The sequence below is a fragment of the Oryzias latipes genome, chromosome 4 (assembly GCF_053564925.1).
Source record: "Oryzias latipes strain Hd-rR chromosome 4, Olatipes_Hd-rR_3.1".
Taxonomy (NCBI): domain Eukaryota; kingdom Metazoa; phylum Chordata; class Actinopteri; order Beloniformes; family Adrianichthyidae; genus Oryzias; species Oryzias latipes.
This window is the reverse complement of record NC_136240.1, coordinates 29647791-29664040: the sequence shown is the minus strand read 5'-3', so window position 1 is coordinate 29664040 and position 16250 is coordinate 29647791. Positions and strand designations below refer to the sequence as shown.

Here is a 16250-nt window from a genome sequence, read left to right as displayed (position 1 = left end):
ACTGATTTTTAATTTCTTTATCTTTACAGGTGCTCTGGATGAGGCTTTGGATTACATCCATGACTTATAAGCCAAGTTCCTTTGCTGCAGCCAGGAGACGATGTCATGGCGGACAAAGAGTTCCTCATTGAAGACCTGCTTACTGACATTGGATCTAAGATCATGATTCCACCTTTTAAGCTTTCAGCTCCATCAGCAAGGAGGAAACAGAACAAACCCAAGCCATTACCCGCCTCAGAATTATGGCGGAAAGAGTGATCGGTAGGATAAAGTCCTTCCACATCTGGGACTCTCCCGTGCCGCTCACACTGATGGGCAGTGTGAATCAGATCTGGCTTAAATGCCGTGTTTTGGCAAATTGTCAAGGACTTTTTTGTGTTGAAGAGTGAATTAATGTTTGGTATGTAAATAATGTATAATGTGCAAATAGTATAGAAAAATTTAGTGTTTCCACATATTCTTAAAATCTAATTAAATATTGTTATATTCGTAAAATTTTCTGTTGAAATGTGACTTTGACTTCACAAAAAAATTAGATGAACAAATAAAACAATTTTGGTCAAAATTGTGCTTCCTTTAATTTTTTGGTATGCGTAACAACTGATTAATCACAACACAAATAACATCAAACATTTACAATAAAAAATAACATTACAGATCATTAACAGTAAGACAGAAGGCTGAACTGATTGTTAAAGACAAGATAAGTGTAATTTAAGGTATGCATTCATGCATTTGCTATAATATATATCCAAGTTCTCTTTCATTCCATCTCAGAAACCCCATCCAACACAGCCATGAGAGGTTGGGGCTGCACCTGGCATAATCTGCTTCCAGATGCCATCATATATGGATCTGGCTGTGGTCCTACACAAGACAAACACAACTGTGACGGAGCGGCTCCGTCTCTCGGGCTGAGCGAACACCGTGAGCACACATACACACACACACCCACACATGTTGGTGCGCCACGTCACAATCAAACATTTCGCTGTGAAACCATAGTTTCTTACAATTCACCTTTCATTTTTACAGTTTAGACCTCGGGTGCACACTTGGTCATCAGTAGTTTTAGGCATACACATACATAGAACCGCTTACTCACGGCAGCCCAGCAGCAGCTCAGCAGCAGCGGCGTCTTAGCCACGCCCCCTACGTTGACAGCCAAACCGAGGGATTTGTTTTTTTTGTTTATATATTGTTGTAAATCTTAGGAAACAGCTGTTCCTAATTTATCTTGTTTTTGTTTCTCGTTTTTTCTTTGTATAATTTAAGTTGAATTATTTGTGGCTGAAGTTAATGTGATGGACATTATTTAATTATTGAAGGAAATATGAAATGTTTTGAGAATAACTTTCTTTACAATTTTCTAAGTAAAAGGCCTAATTATGTGGGAGTGGCAAGAGGTACATAAGAAGGCGCCTCACTCTCACAATGGCAGAGGAAGCCTCACTCTCATCATTGCAGAGGGACTGAGAGGTTGAGAGAGAAATGGGCAGAAGGAGTGCCATTCAAATTCACAATTGAAGGTGATATGATCTGAAGTCAGATGAATTTATGTTGTTTTACTTTCATCCCTGCTTTATTTTTTGTGTGTCTCCCAAAGACTCTATTAAAAAGGGTAAAAACCCTATGAAATCTCTCCTGGCTTGCCTACCAGTTTTTGTTTTTGCATTTTTCTGAATTTCTTGAGAGAACCCCGCGACATTTGGTGTCAGAAGTGGGATGGCAAGCCGTAAAAGGAGGATTCAGCTTCCAAAACGAAGGACTGGATTACGGTCCCAGAAAGACTCACAGCATCCTGAGGCAACTGTGGACCAAGCTTGGGAAACAGCACCATCTACGCCATCTGAAGAAGAAATGGAGGCACCTCCAAAGCCAGGTCCCTCTGGTACTTCAGGGAGTGACATGCTGACCATTATGAGGGATTTCTTGACTGCTCAGCAAAAGAGAGAAGAAGAGCTTGTGGCTTCACTTCACCGCCTGAGCGGATCCCTCCAAAGTAAAGTGCAGCAACCGCACATCAAAGCTCCGTGCAAATCAAAGAGCAAAGGACCACGAACCCCCAGTACATCTACAGCAAGCAGCCCAAGGTATACTCTACCAACTCCAGCATCACGTCGTTTGCCGGACACTGAGACGTCATCATCTGGCTCAGAAGACTCTGACAGCACTGCACATCCTAGGGGTCTTTTTTCCGATCCAAAAATTCCCCCTTACCAGATGGGGGAAGACATTGAAAACTATCTGATGCGCTTTGAACGCATCGCTAAAACATGGAAATGGCCGAAAAAAGAGTGGGCATGTCGTTTGGTTTCACTGCTGTCTGGTAAAGCCCTGGAAGCCTACACAGCAATGGATGAAGACCGAGCCCACTGCTATAAAGACTTGAGAGCAGCACTGTTGGCTAAGTTTGACATTTCACCAGAGACTTATAGGCAGCAGTTACGCTCAACATCTGTGCCGCATGGTGAAAACCCAACAGAAACCTACCATCGCCTGAAGTCTCTCTATCGCCGCTGGATCCAGCCGGAGCGGCACACCAAGGAACAGATAGGGGAGGTCATCATCTTGGAGCAACTACTGCGGGTGTTACCAGCTGATGTCAGGACCTGGGTGAAGGAGCATGAGCCGACAGAGGGGATCGCAGCAGCAAAGTTGGCTGTCCAGTACCTCAACGCCAGGAGAGGAGGGCCAACTCTACGCTCCATGGGGGTAACATCTCAACCAGCCCAGCTGTTTCAGCAAAGACTGTCGAGGAGGGAGAACGCTCCAGACGCTCCAGGTACCACCAATAAGGCAGCAGGCCAACGATCATCTGGTAAGGACATTGTGTGCTTCTATTGTCAGCAACCAGGACACAAAGCTTCAGTGTGTCCCATTCGGAAATCTAAGGTCACTGGTGCATGTTATCCACCTAGACCTAGGGGTGAGCACACTGATGGTAAAGACTTTAAAGGTCAGCAATATATTGATGTGACTGTTAATGGACAACTGATCACTGCTATGTTGGACACTGGAAGCTTCATCTCATTGATAAAGCGCAGTTTGGTGCCAACGGGGGCTCTGGATTATAGCCAGAAAAAAGACATTCTTTGTGTTCATGGGGATAAGCATCTTTATCCTAAAGCTGAATTAACTGTATGTATTGATGCTCAGGCCAATCTATTAACGTTTGCCGTGGTAGACAATTTACCTGTAGACGTTATTCTCGGATGTGATTTACCTGTGCTCATGGACTTGCTGAAAAAAACAACTGAGCCACTGAACATAATGAAAACCCACGGTGAAGTTGATGTGAAAATTTCTGGGGCTGTACTCACTCGAGCCCAAGCTAAAGCTAATGTGCAACATTTGCCTGATTTTGATTTTGATGACAGCCTTTTTGAGGGTGGTAAAATTAGGCTAAGGAAATCTCGCTCCCAAAAACGTTTCGAGAAAAAACTAAACTTAATGAGCCCAGAGGCAACAGATTTTGTGGGGATGAAACACGGGAATATTTCTGATTTACAAAAGGAGGATAAAGATTTGAAACCTCTGTTTGCTAAAGTCACACAAAGTAATGACAAACTCTTTGTGGAGAAGTCACAGTTTATTGTTGACAACAATGTCCTATATATGGCTGAGGGTGAACAAAGGCGTCTTGTTGTACCGGTTATTTGTAGGCCACTTGTTATGCAGCTCGCTCACACCGTTCCATGGGCAGGACATTTAGGTCGTCATAAAACATACCTTAGAGCAGCATCTCGTTTCTACTGGCCTTCTATGTATACAGATATACAGAAGTATTGTGCCGCATGTCCTACCTGTCAGAAAACATGTCCAACCCGAAAATCAAACAGAGTCTTACTCCAACCACTTCCTGTTATATCCACTCCATTCCGAAGGATTGCCATGGATATAGTCGGCCCACTTGTTAAAAGTAGTAGTGGCCACGAATATATCCTTGTTGTCTGTGACTATGCAACCAGATTTCCTGAAGCCTTCCCACTGCGCACCAGCACTGCTCCCACTGTTGTCCGAGCCTTGGTTCAACTGTTTTCCAGAGTGGGGATCCCAGATGAGATCTTGACCGACCAGGGGACTAACTTTACTTCCCGGCTGATGCAGCTCTTCTACAAACACCTTGGAATCTCTGCTATTCGAACTACACCGTATCACCCACAAACGGATGGTTTGGTGGAGAGGTTCAATCAGACACTCAAAAAGATGCTGCAGAAGTTTGTGGATGACACAGGTAAAGACTGGGATCGCTGGTTGCCATTTCTTCTGTTTGCCTACAGAGAAGTTCCTCAAGCCTCCACAGGATTTTCCCCTTTTGAGCTCCTGTACGGGTGGGATGTCCAAGGGCCGTTGGATCTACTCCGGAAGAGTTGGGAGGCTCCGTCTACCACGCCTGCAGGCAAAGGGGTAATACAATTTGTGTTGGAGATGAGAGAACGACTACAGAGGTATCAAGAGGAGGCAGAAGTCAACCTGCGTGAGGCCCAAAGGAAACAAAAGACTTGGTATGACCAACAGGCCCGTAACCGTGAGTTTCAACCTGGGCAGAAAGTTCTTCTTCTTCTCCCTTCCTCAACTCATAAGTTGTTGACTAAATGGCAGGGGCCATATGTCATTACTCGGAAGATGGGTCCGGTCACCTATGAAGTTCACCACCCTGAAAAGAAAAAGTCAAAACAAACATACCACATCAATCTGCTGAAAGAATGGAGGGAAAACCCAGGTCCGACTCCTACGAGAGCCATGCTGGTGAGAAAAATCAACTCCGAAGAGGACAGCGATGAAGATACTAGCTCTGGTGGTTCAGCCGGTCTGGCACACCTCCCACCCAAACAAGCAACAGAACTGACTGAACTGTTCAAAGATGTTTCTTCACTGTTTGCAGATAAACCTGGAATGACCTGCTTGATTGAACATATCATCAGACTGAAGAATGGGCTTCCGATCCGCCAACGTCCGTACAGAGTTCCACAGCAACTGGTGAGCAAACTTCAAGATGAAATAGAACAGATGTTGAGGCTTGGGGTGATCGAGCCTTCCAATTCAGAGTGGTGTAGCCCAATGGTCATTGCCTTCAAGAAGGATGGTTCTCTGCGCATCTGTATTGATTTCAGGAAACTCAACTCCATCTCTGAGTTTGACACCTATCCCATGCCCAGAATAGATGACCTGCTAGAGAAGATTGGACCTGCAGAATACATCACCACCCTTGACCTGTGCAAAGGGTATTGGCAAGTCCCTCTGGAGAAGACGAGTCGACCGTACACTGCATTCCAAACACCTGCAGGGTTATTTCAGTTTACTGTTATGCCCTTTGGTTTGCATGGTGCCCCAGCCACCTTCCAGAGGTTGATGGACAGAGTGCTACAGGGATGTGGCCACTGCAGTGCAGCATACCTTGATGATGTGGTAATCTACAGCAAAACATGGACAGAGCACATGCAACATCTCTCCTTGGTTCTAGGACAAATTCAAGAGGCTGGCTTAACACTTAACCCTTCCAAGTGCAGATGGGCCCAGCGAGAGACCGAATACCTTGGGTACCATCTTGGAGGAGGAGAAGTGCGTCCACAAGTGGATAAAGTGGAGTCGATCCGAAACTGTCCTAGACCAAAAACCAAGAAGGAAGTGCGATCGTTCCTAGGACTGGTTGGCTGGTACAGGCGTTTTGTTCCACAATTTGCAACCATGGCAGCTCCACTTACATCTTTAACTAAGAAGGACCAAAAGAACCCAGTTCAGTGGACAGAGGAGTGTGAAAAAGCATTCACAACACTGAAAGCCTGTCTGTGTTCATCACCGGTCCTGCGAAGTCCCGACTTCAACCAAAGATTTCTGGTGCAGGTGGATGCTTCGGCAGTCGGCCTGGGAGCGGTGCTGGTCGAACATCGACAACCTCCCAGAGGGGAGGGATGATGTGACGGAGCGGCTCCGTCTCTCGGGCTGAGCGAACACCGTGAGCACACATACACACACACACCCACACATGTTGGTGCGCGCGTCCACGTCACAATCAAACATTTCGCTGTGAAACCATAGTTTCTTACAATTCACCTTTCATTTTTACAGTTTAGACCTCGGGTGCACACTTGGTCATCAGTAGTTTTAAGCATACACATACATAGAACCGCTTACTCACGGCAGCCCAGCAGCAGCTCAGCAGCAGCGGCGTCTTAGCCACGCCCCCTACGTTGACAGCCAAACCGAGGGATTTGTTTTTTTTGTTTATATATTGTTGTAAATCTTAGGAAACAGCTGTTCCTAATTTATCTTGTTTTTGTTTCTCGTTTTTTCTTTGTATAATTTAAGTTGAATTATTTGTGGCTGAAGTTAATGTGATGGACATTATTTAATTATTGAAGGAAATATGAAATGTTTTGAGAATAACTTTCTTTACAATTTTCTAAGTAAAAGGCCTAATTATGTGGGAGTGGCAAGAGGTACATAAGAAGGCGCCTCACTCTCACAATGGCAGAGGAAGCCTCACTCTCATCATTGCAGAGGGACTGAGAGGTTGAGAGAGAAATGGGCAGAAGGAGTGCCATTCAAATTCACAATTGAAGGTGATATGATCTGAAGTCAGATGAATTTATGTTGTTTTACTTTCATCCCTGCTTTATTTTTTGTGTGTCTCCCAAAGACTCTATTAAAAAGGGTAAAAACCCTATGAAATCTCTCCTGGCTTGCCTACCAGTTTTTGTTTTTGCATTTTTCTGAATTTCTTGAGAGAACCCCGTGACAACAACACACAAAAGTTAGACATAAGTGCATAACTACATTTAAATGTAATTCATTATATCTGCTGTAACCATAATTTGGTTAGTCATAACATCAAAAAAAAAAAAAACTTAACTTGCTCTCACAAGGCAACAAAAAGTTAAATTAATCACCTGTATATGCCTTGTACAGTGTGGACCTCAGACCGTCCCTCCCAACTGTTTTGGGCTTTTGCACCACCAGCTCACTAACCGGTTCAGGATGGATTCCCTTATAAGTAAAAGGCAAAAAGCAATTACAGTCTGTAGTCACTACTGGGGGTGTTTTTATAATAATTTATAGTTGTTATGGATACACATCCGTTCTTAAATCATAATGATAATTTGATCACAAACCCACCTGTGTTCTTGGTCTGTGCCATCTTTGCAAGCCACTCGTGCAGGCCAGGGGGGGTGGAGCAGCCTGCAGACCCAGATGTGAATAATGTGCGCTCTGGAACAGGATGGCAAAAGGATGTCATTGCAGAATCCTTTACCAGCTGCACAACTGCAGGAGAAAGCTTTCAGGTTTGCACTTTCTGCATCCATCCAGTGATATCTAACCACAATAAATTAAATAGGTTACAATTAAGACATACTTATGTTGCTACATCAATGTAACACGAAACTATAACTGTCAGTAGGGTGACCAAATTTGAGTTAGTAAAAAAGAGGAGTGAAGTGAGTTTGTGAGATATTTCATTTAGAGTAATAAGTGTTCAGAGCTGCGTACATAAAAGCAAATATGATGCCATTTCATCTATGTTCAATGTTATTTTATTATATAAGTATAAAAAAAAATGAAATGTCCAGGTAAAGAGGACGTCTGGTCACCCTACTTTCAGAAAAATAATACTAATAGTAAGTGAAGAAAGTGCCGCAACTGCAGCAAGAAGAATGAACACGCATACGAGCAACTTAATATTTCTTATTTACAGCTTCACCAAAGTTTTGGGTGTTATGTTAATTTCATGCCTTTTCACTTAAACACACACGCAACATATTCACTGCGATGTGTTATACCTTATTGTGACGGGGTCCCGCCGAGAAAGGATGCAGAGGAGCCAAGGTGAGGAGGATTTTTCTTTATTGCCGACACTGATGCTACACGCAGGGCCATGCAGCATGCAGCACACAGCACACACTGTCACTCCTCTCGTCTCACCACCTGTAGTGCTCCCTCTTAAATGGGACGCCACGCCCACGGGGCGTTGCTCTCCATTCCATCCAGGTGGCACCACAGGTAGCAATCATTAAATAACAAAATACAACAGTACACAAACAATAAAACCCGGTGTGGCCTCCCCTCGGCATCTGACGGTGCCACACCGTCACACCATCCCCCTCCTCTGAGGGATTGACGATGTGCGGCGATCCAGTCCAGCCCTCCGCCGCCGCGCAAGCCCACGCAGAGCCACCAACCCCTTCCGCAAGCGCCCCTCGCCAAATGTAGAGGCCCTGTCCGGTTGGTCCGCAGGCATCAGCGGGAATGTCCTCCGGCGCGTGCTCCTCCACCCACGTCCTCGCGTCGGATGGATGCACGGGCTGCGGCCGCTCCATGATGGCGATCCCTCCGACCCGCTCCTCGGTGCACCGCTCCGGTCCCGTTCCCAGCCTCGGCTAAGGCCCTTCCGTCGGCCACACGCCCCCGCTGGTCTCCTCCCGGACGGCACCTCAGCCGATCGGAGCCGCCGACAGCAGGTTACAGGCGAGTTGTGACGCCTCTCCCGGAGCGCTCCCCTGACGGCCCGGTAGACATCGGTCCGCCCCCTGTCCAGCTCCGCGCAGGCCTCCAACGCCCGCATCCGCGGCAGTGGAACCGGGCGGCGCGCCCGTCCCGCCTCCGGCCGTCTTCGCGCTCCGGCGGTCTGCCCCTGCTGCCCGCGAGGTCCGCCGCTCGTCATGGACGACGATCTGGACGCCGTGGTGTTCCTTTCCGGGCCCCTGGCCAGGCCTGACGCTCCGACGAGGCCATCCGGATCCACCCCCTCTTCCTTAGAGGATGAAGTACCTGGAGGAGGCGCTGAGCTGCCGGGGAGTCTTCCCCACCACGCCGCTGCGTCCTCACCTTTTTGTGGCCCCTCTGCGATCCCACTTCTGACACCATATGTGACGGGGTCCCGCCGAGAAAGGATGCAGAGGAGCCAAGGTGAGGAGGATCTTTCTTTATTGCCGACACTGATGCTACACGCAGGGCCATGCAGCACACACTGTCACTCCTCTCGTCTCACCACCTGTAGTGTTCCCTCTTAAATGGGACGCCACGCCCACGGGGCGTTGCTATCCATTCCATCCAGGTGGCACCACAGGTAGCAATCATTAAATAACAAAATACAACAGTACACAAACAATAAAACCCGGTGTGGCCTCCCCTCGGCATCTGACGGTGCCACACCGTCACACTTATATTACAAATAACACCAGGATTTACAGTTGACGTAAACAAACACACAGAGTTAGTTACCGGTGATGCAGCTATGGCTAAGCTAGCTGAAGCTTACCTTGGTAATGGTGGATAAACTCTTCGTGGACGAATTTATATCCCTTGTCCAATTTTTTTTCCTTTAGTGGACGAATGCATCTTCACACTCTTCATCACATCGGCGCTGATGAACTTCGGAACACAACTCAGGCTCTTCGAAAACACTCTAGGCTCTTCCATTCTCTGCCAGCGAAGCACAAACCGGAACTAAGTTTACACGTTGCTGACGTGTTTCCAGTTTTTGCGAAAAAGGTCTATTGTCAACTTAGCCTACATGGTTTTGGGTCGTTAAGAGTCCTTTGTCCTCAGCTGGGGGTTGGGGAGCCAGTGACTCCCTCCCCAAACTCGTCATCTCTTTCAGCTATTAATGACCCAGGTGGAACTGGTTTGGTTTGTTTAGGTTTCAAAACACTGCCGTAGATGGATGGAAGAATAAACCAGAGACCACCATTCTTATTAAGAGAAGGTTTATCCTTCTTGACAAAGATGGCTTCTTTCACACTCGCTCAAACCATCCTTTCTCTCTGGCTAGAATTCGGGCGGCGCGCCCGTCCCGCCTCCGGCCGTCTTCGCGCTCCGGCGGTCTGCCCCTGCTGCCCGCGAGGTCCGCCGCTCGTCATGGACGACGATCTGGACGCCGTGGTGTTCCTTTCCGGGCCCCTGGCCAGGCCTGACGCTCCGACGAGGCCATCCGGATCCACCCCCTCTTCCTTAGAGGATGAAGTACCTGGAGGAGGCGCTGAGCTGCCGGGGAGTCTTCCCCACCACGCCGCTGCGTCCTCACCTTTTTGTGGCCCCTCTGCGATCCCACTTCTGACACCATATGTGACGGGGTCCCGCCGAGAAAGGATGCAGAGGAGCCAAGGTGAGGAGGATCTTTCTTTATTGCCGACACTGATGCTACACGCAGGGCCATGCAGCACACACTGTCACTCCTCTCGTCTCACCACCTGTAGTGTTCCCTCTTAAATGGGACGCCACGCCCACGGGGCGTTGCTATCCATTCCATCCAGGTGGCACCACAGGTAGCAATCATTAAATAACAAAATACAACAGTACACAAACAATAAAACCCGGTGTGGCCTCCCCTCGGCATCTGACGGTGCCACACCGTCACACTTATATTACAAATAACACCAGGATTTACAGTTGACGTAAACAAACACACAGAGTTAGTTACCGGTGATGCAGCTATGGCTAAGCTAGCTGAAGCTTACCTTGGTAATGGTGGATAAACTCTTCGTGGACGAATTTATATCCCTTGTCCAATTTTTTTTCCTTTAGTGGACGAATGCATCTTCACACTCTTCATCACATCGGCGCTGATGAACTTCGGAACACAACTCAGGCTCTTCGAAAACACTCTAGGCTCTTCCATTCTCTGCCAGCGAAGCACAAACCGGAACTAAGTTTACACGTTGCTGACGTGTTTCCAGTTTTTGCGAAAAAGGTCTATTGTCAACTTAGCCTACATGGTTTTGGGTCGTTAAGAGTCCTTTGTCCTCAGCTGGGGGTTGGGGAGCCAGTGACTCCCTCCCCAAACTCGTCATCTCTTTCAGCTATTAATGACCCAGGTGGAACTGGTTTGGTTTGTTTAGGTTTCAAAACACTGCCGTAGATGGATGGAAGAATAAACCAGAGACCACCATTCTTATTAAGAGAAGGTTTATCCTTCTTGACAAAGATGGCTTCTTTCACACTCGCTCAAACGATCCTTTCTCTCTGGCTAGAATTCGGGCGGCGCGCCCGTCCCGCCTCCGGCCGTCTTCGCGCTCCGGCGGTCTGCCCCTGCTGCCCGCGAGGTCCGCCGCTCGTCATGGACGACGATCTGGACGCCGTGGTGTTCCTTTCCGGGCCCCTGGCCAGGCCTGACGCTCCGACGAGGCCATCCGGATCCACCCCCTCTTCCTTAGAGGATGAAGTACCTGGAGGAGGCGCTGAGCTGCCGGGGAGTCTTCCCCACCACGCCGCTGCGTCCTCACCTTTTTGTGGCCCCTCTGCGATCCCACTTCTGACACCATATGTGACGGGGTCCCGCCGAGAAAGGATGCAGAGGAGCCAAGGTGAGGAGGATCTTTCTTTATTGCCGACACTGATGCTACACGCAGGGCCATGCAGCACACACTGTCACTCCTCTCGTCTCACCACCTGTAGTGTTCCCTCTTAAATGGGACGCCACGCCCACGGGGCGTTGCTATCCATTCCATCCAGGTGGCACCACAGGTAGCAATCATTAAATAACAAAATACAACAGTACACAAACAATAAAACCCGGTGTGGCCTCCCCTCGGCATCTGACGGTGCCACACCGTCACACTTATATTACAAATAACACCAGGATTTACAGTTGACGTAAACAAACACACAGAGTTAGTTACCGGTGATGCAGCTATGGCTAAGCTAGCTGAAGCTTACCTTGGTAATGGTGGATAAACTCTTCGTGGACGAATTTATATCCCTTGTCCAATTTTTTTTCCTTTAGTGGACGAATGCATCTTCACACTCTTCATCACATCGGCGCTGATGAACTTCGGAACACAACTCAGGCTCTTCGAAAACACTCTAGGCTCTTCCATTCTCTGCCAGCGAAGCACAAACCGGAACTAAGTTTACACGTTGCTGACGTGTTTCCAGTTTTTGCGAAAAAGGTCTATTGTCAACTTAGCCTACATGGTTTTGGGTCGTTAAGAGTCCTTTGTCCTCAGCTGGGGGTTGGGGAGCCAGTGACTCCCTCCCCAAACTCGTCATCTCTTTCAGCTATTAATGACCCAGGTGGAACTGGTTTGGTTTGTTTAGGTTTCAAAACACTGCCGTAGATGGATGGAAGAATAAACCAGAGACCACCATTCTTATTAAGAGAAGGTTTATCCTTCTTGACAAAGATGGCTTCTTTCACACTCGCTCAAACCATCCTTTCTCTCTGGCTAGAATTCGGTCTTCACAGTCCTCGAACGAGTGGTTTGTGGCCTTCAGGTGGAGATGCACTGCAGACTCAGGTCCACTTGGGTTGGCTCTGCAATGTTGGTAAAGCCGCTTGTGTAGAGGTTGTTTGGTTTCTCCTATATACTGTTCATTGCAGTTCTTTTTGCAGTGGATAGAGTACACAACATTACTCTGTTTGTAGCTGGGAATTTTGTCCTTTGGATGAACCGGTTTTTTTCTGAGAGTATTAACTGGTTTGAGATGAACTGGGATGTTATGTTGTTTTTCAGACAGGCCTGAGATATACGGAATTGAAATACTGGTCTGTTTCGTCTCTTGTTCCTTCTTGTCTTGTTTTCCTGTATGTTGGGATTTGGTGAATACCCACTTGGGATATCCACAGGTTCGGAGGGCTTGGCGGATATGTTGCTCTTCTTTCTTCTTTCCGTCAGAGCTTGTGGGCACCTCCTGGGCTCTGTGTTGTAATGTCCTGATAACGCCTAGTTAGTGCTGTAAAGGGTGGTTTGAGTCAAATAACAGGTACTGATCTGTGTGAGTAGGCTTCCTGTACACTTCAACCTGGAGCTGTCTGTTCTCTCCAATGATCACAGCACAGTCTAGAAAGGCTAGGGTGTTGTCCTTTGTGTCTTCCCTGGTGAACTTGATGTTTTTGTCGACTGCGTTGATATGATCTGTGAAAGTCTCCACTTCCTGGATTTTGATCTTGACCCAAGTGTCGTCCACATATCTGAACCAGTGGCTTGGAGTAGTACCTGGGAAAGAGTCCAGGGCTCTTCTCTCGACTTCTTCCATGTACAAAGAGAAGAGAATAACCCCCCCAGCTAGATCCCTGAGTTCCCTGGCTATTGGTCTTGGCAGAGATCTCAGGGATCCGTGGAAAGAGGACTGCCGGGCCCAGGAAGCCAGCAACCAAGGGACACGGCCGGCGTCGCAGAAGGCCTGGGGCCTCATTTATAAACGTTGCGTACGCACAAAAGAAGGCGTACGCAACTCTCTACGCAATAGTTGAGATTTATAAAAAGCAAACTTGACGGGAAAATGTGCGGTCCTTCACGCAAGCTCTGACCCAGGCGTACGCACAAAAACGTGTGAAATGAGAAACGGCGACACCGTTGACAGATGGAAGAAACACATGAAAGTTACACTGTGTGCCAAATCGTGCTGGCATGTGCTGTGCTACACGATGTGGCACAGCTTAAAAACGTGCCTCTACCCCCTGGCGCTGATTGCTGTGTTGGCCCCGACCCTGAACCCCATCCCCACGCATTTGAGCCAAATGCTGCTGCTGTGCGCCAGCGTTTGGAAGTGATGCGTCGCTTGTAAAGAACAACAAAAGGTGTGGAAAATATTATTTATTTAAGAATTCCCTCATCGTGCAGTTTATTTCAGTCGGTCTTGATTTCGCCCAACTCCTTGGCCACCTCTCTGATTGAACTACTGACTTCCCTCTGCATTTCAAGGACCGCATCGGTGAGGACACGTCCACTGCTGGAGGGTTGAGAGCCGTGGAGACGCTGGGTCCAGACGGCTGCTCAGCTGCAGCATCGTAACCACTGGCCCCGCTGGAACACCCAGCAACTAAAATAAAATTGTTCTATATTAATAAACTGTAATTGTGTAGCCTGCATACATGTGACTTGACTGCATTCAGTTTAATTATTTCTCTTACCTGTGTCACCCAGTGCGTCGGCGTCCCCCTCGGTGACTGAGGCGGAGGGGGACGGAGGGGGACGCCGATAAGGGGGACTTAATAGGGATTCCCCAATAGCCGCCAGTCTCTCATCAAGAGGGGTCAGCTCCGGTGTCCCCTTTCCCCCACCCGTGGCGGACACACTCTGCCGATGCAGTGCTAGACGTTTTTTTGCCTCGACTTTGATGTTCGATCATTTCTTTCATTTCTTTTTTATTTCGGCCACGGTCCGAGGTTGTGAGGCTACAGCATTTACGGCGTCTGCCACCGTTTGCCACTCACGTGCCTTTTTGGCATTAGTAATGCCCACACTGTGCCCTCCAAACAACATTTTCTCCTCTTTTCCACCTCGCAAACGATAACTTCTACTTAACATTGAGTGAAGTTACGTTTGTTTGATTACCTCTCTGTGTTTGCCATGATTTAGCAAGCCATGAATATTAATTTGTGGGCGTTTCCCGGACTATTTATGGGCAACTATGGGCGTGTCATGACGCCGCAAAAGCTGCGCTGCATTCAGAATTGGTTGTGATTTATTAAGGGAAAGATGCGTAGGATGTGCGTGCGCACGGTTTTATAAATCCGAATATTTCTGTGCGTACGCACGTCCTATGTTTCATCCGTACGCCACTTCTGACGCAAATCCTACGCAAAGTTTTATAAATGAGGCCCCTGGTAGCCCCCCTCCAGGTCCCATCTTCCTTGTGAAATGCATGTGTGTGTTTGTGATGGTGTGTGTGTGCATGTATGTGTGTTTGTGTTGGAGTGTATATTTTGGGGCGTAAAGGGTGTGTGTATTAAGGGGGTGCAGTTAAAATTGGCGGGTAGGGCACTGATAGGACATCTCCTGATTACTCACAGTCCAATCACCCTCCCCACCAAGGGGCCCTAACGTATGTTATTCCATACGGCAACCATGGGAGGGGGACCACTGCCAAGTAGCCCCCCCCCCATCACCCTAGTAGGAGATTATATGAGGAAGAGGGTTAGTCGGGGACAGCTGGTAGACTGTCCCCTGGTGGTCAAACATCCGTCCCCCAGCATACGGCCCAGGTCTCCTCAGCCTAGGGGTCCCATACCCCAAAGCGCCCCCAGGCCCCACACCACCCACCCCACACAGAGAGCGCAGCCCCTTCCGGTGAAAGTCCAGGCCCCCGTCCCCAGGCACCAACCCTGGGAGAGCTCTGGTCAGGCCTCGACGGGATCGAGGCAGCCAACTAGTTGCCACTTGACACTCTTAATGTTGGTTTAGTAACTGTAATTGTCGAAGTTGCTGTTTTGTTCCGCTATTTGAAGTAGTAAGTACATTGTTTGGGGCTACACAGTAGGATAGTAGTTAGCACACTTGCTTCACACCAGTCTGCACAGTTTTTGCATGACAGGAATAAATTCTAACCTGCAGCATGTTTTCCCTGTTAATACAGTCTGATGAGCTTCAAAGGCCAGCAGGATTTACATCCATATTAATTTTCAGTCAAACTCATAACACATTATGCTTTATTCTCCAATAGTCATTTTGTTTTTAAAGTGTTTTAAAACTATACTTTAAATGCATGGCAGCAGGCACGCTTTTGTCCGTTTGTCATTATCAGAACTTCAGTAAGTTATAGTCTGGCAAAAAGTTTCAAAAGAAAAAGTATTTTATCTTGGGTCCTTTGCGGATGTGAGAAAAACAGAGACAGAAAGAGCAAATGGATATGATGGAAACAAAAAAAGCAGCTTTTCTTTGTAATAGCAAGGCAGAAACAATTACAAAGCTTTAGCTTTAAAAGATAAAGGAGAACGGGACAAAAAGTTTAAAGACAGAGAGCATAATGACTTTAAATATGAATCTTAATAAGGTTTTTGCTATGTAATGCACTTTCATCTTCTATTTTAAGTCTTAAAAGAAAAAAATAACGATGTTTTTAAACCTGGGTCTATTTATAAAGTCTTTGATCAGAACGGAGGATTGTAAGGAGTGAATTTTAAAATATTTAGCATTACAAGTATTGCGCCAGTTACCCCTTAACACCAATGATGGCAAAAGCCTGTACTCTGATGTCTAAATTAGGGTTTGCTGAAGCAAGTGGCACAATTCGAACAGTTAAAGAAATGTCTGACCCACATGTTAGCAACCCAACCATTTTAATGAGGACAGTTTACAAATCGTTCTTTCAGGGGAAATAACTGCTAAATCTGTAAAGCACAAAATTTTCAGAGAAACGGAACAAAACACAGAAACTTTAAAACTTAGTTGTGCGAACAGAAAAGGTCAAAATTCTGAGATTTTCTGCAGAGCTGCAGTGGTTCATGGAAAATTTGCCTCAGAGTTATGGGCAAAACTGCTGGCGCGGAGTAAGCCCACCCCCATTTCCGTTACCCATCTGTTTAAACG

The 16250-nt window shown here is 47.3% G+C and overlaps 1 long non-coding RNA gene across 6 annotated transcripts; it reads right to left on the bottom strand.

The window, feature by feature from the left end:
- Window positions 1–501: 501 nt before the first annotated feature.
- LOC144992048 (uncharacterized) lies at window positions 502–12960 on the bottom strand. Of its 6 annotated transcripts, none has more exons than XR_013655785.1 (5): window positions 9515–12960; window positions 7782–9423; window positions 7120–7212; window positions 6894–6990; window positions 502–867 (listed from the first exon to the last, which is right to left on the bottom strand). It is a non-coding gene; the product is annotated as an uncharacterized LOC144992048 (long non-coding RNA). The 6 variants fall into 6 exon arrangements; XR_013655784.1 differs by having other exon boundaries at window positions 503–867; window positions 7782–10621; window positions 10713–12960; XR_013655783.1 differs by having other exon boundaries at window positions 503–867; window positions 7782–11819; window positions 11911–12960.
- Between the last annotated feature and the right edge of the window lie 3290 nt (window positions 12961–16250).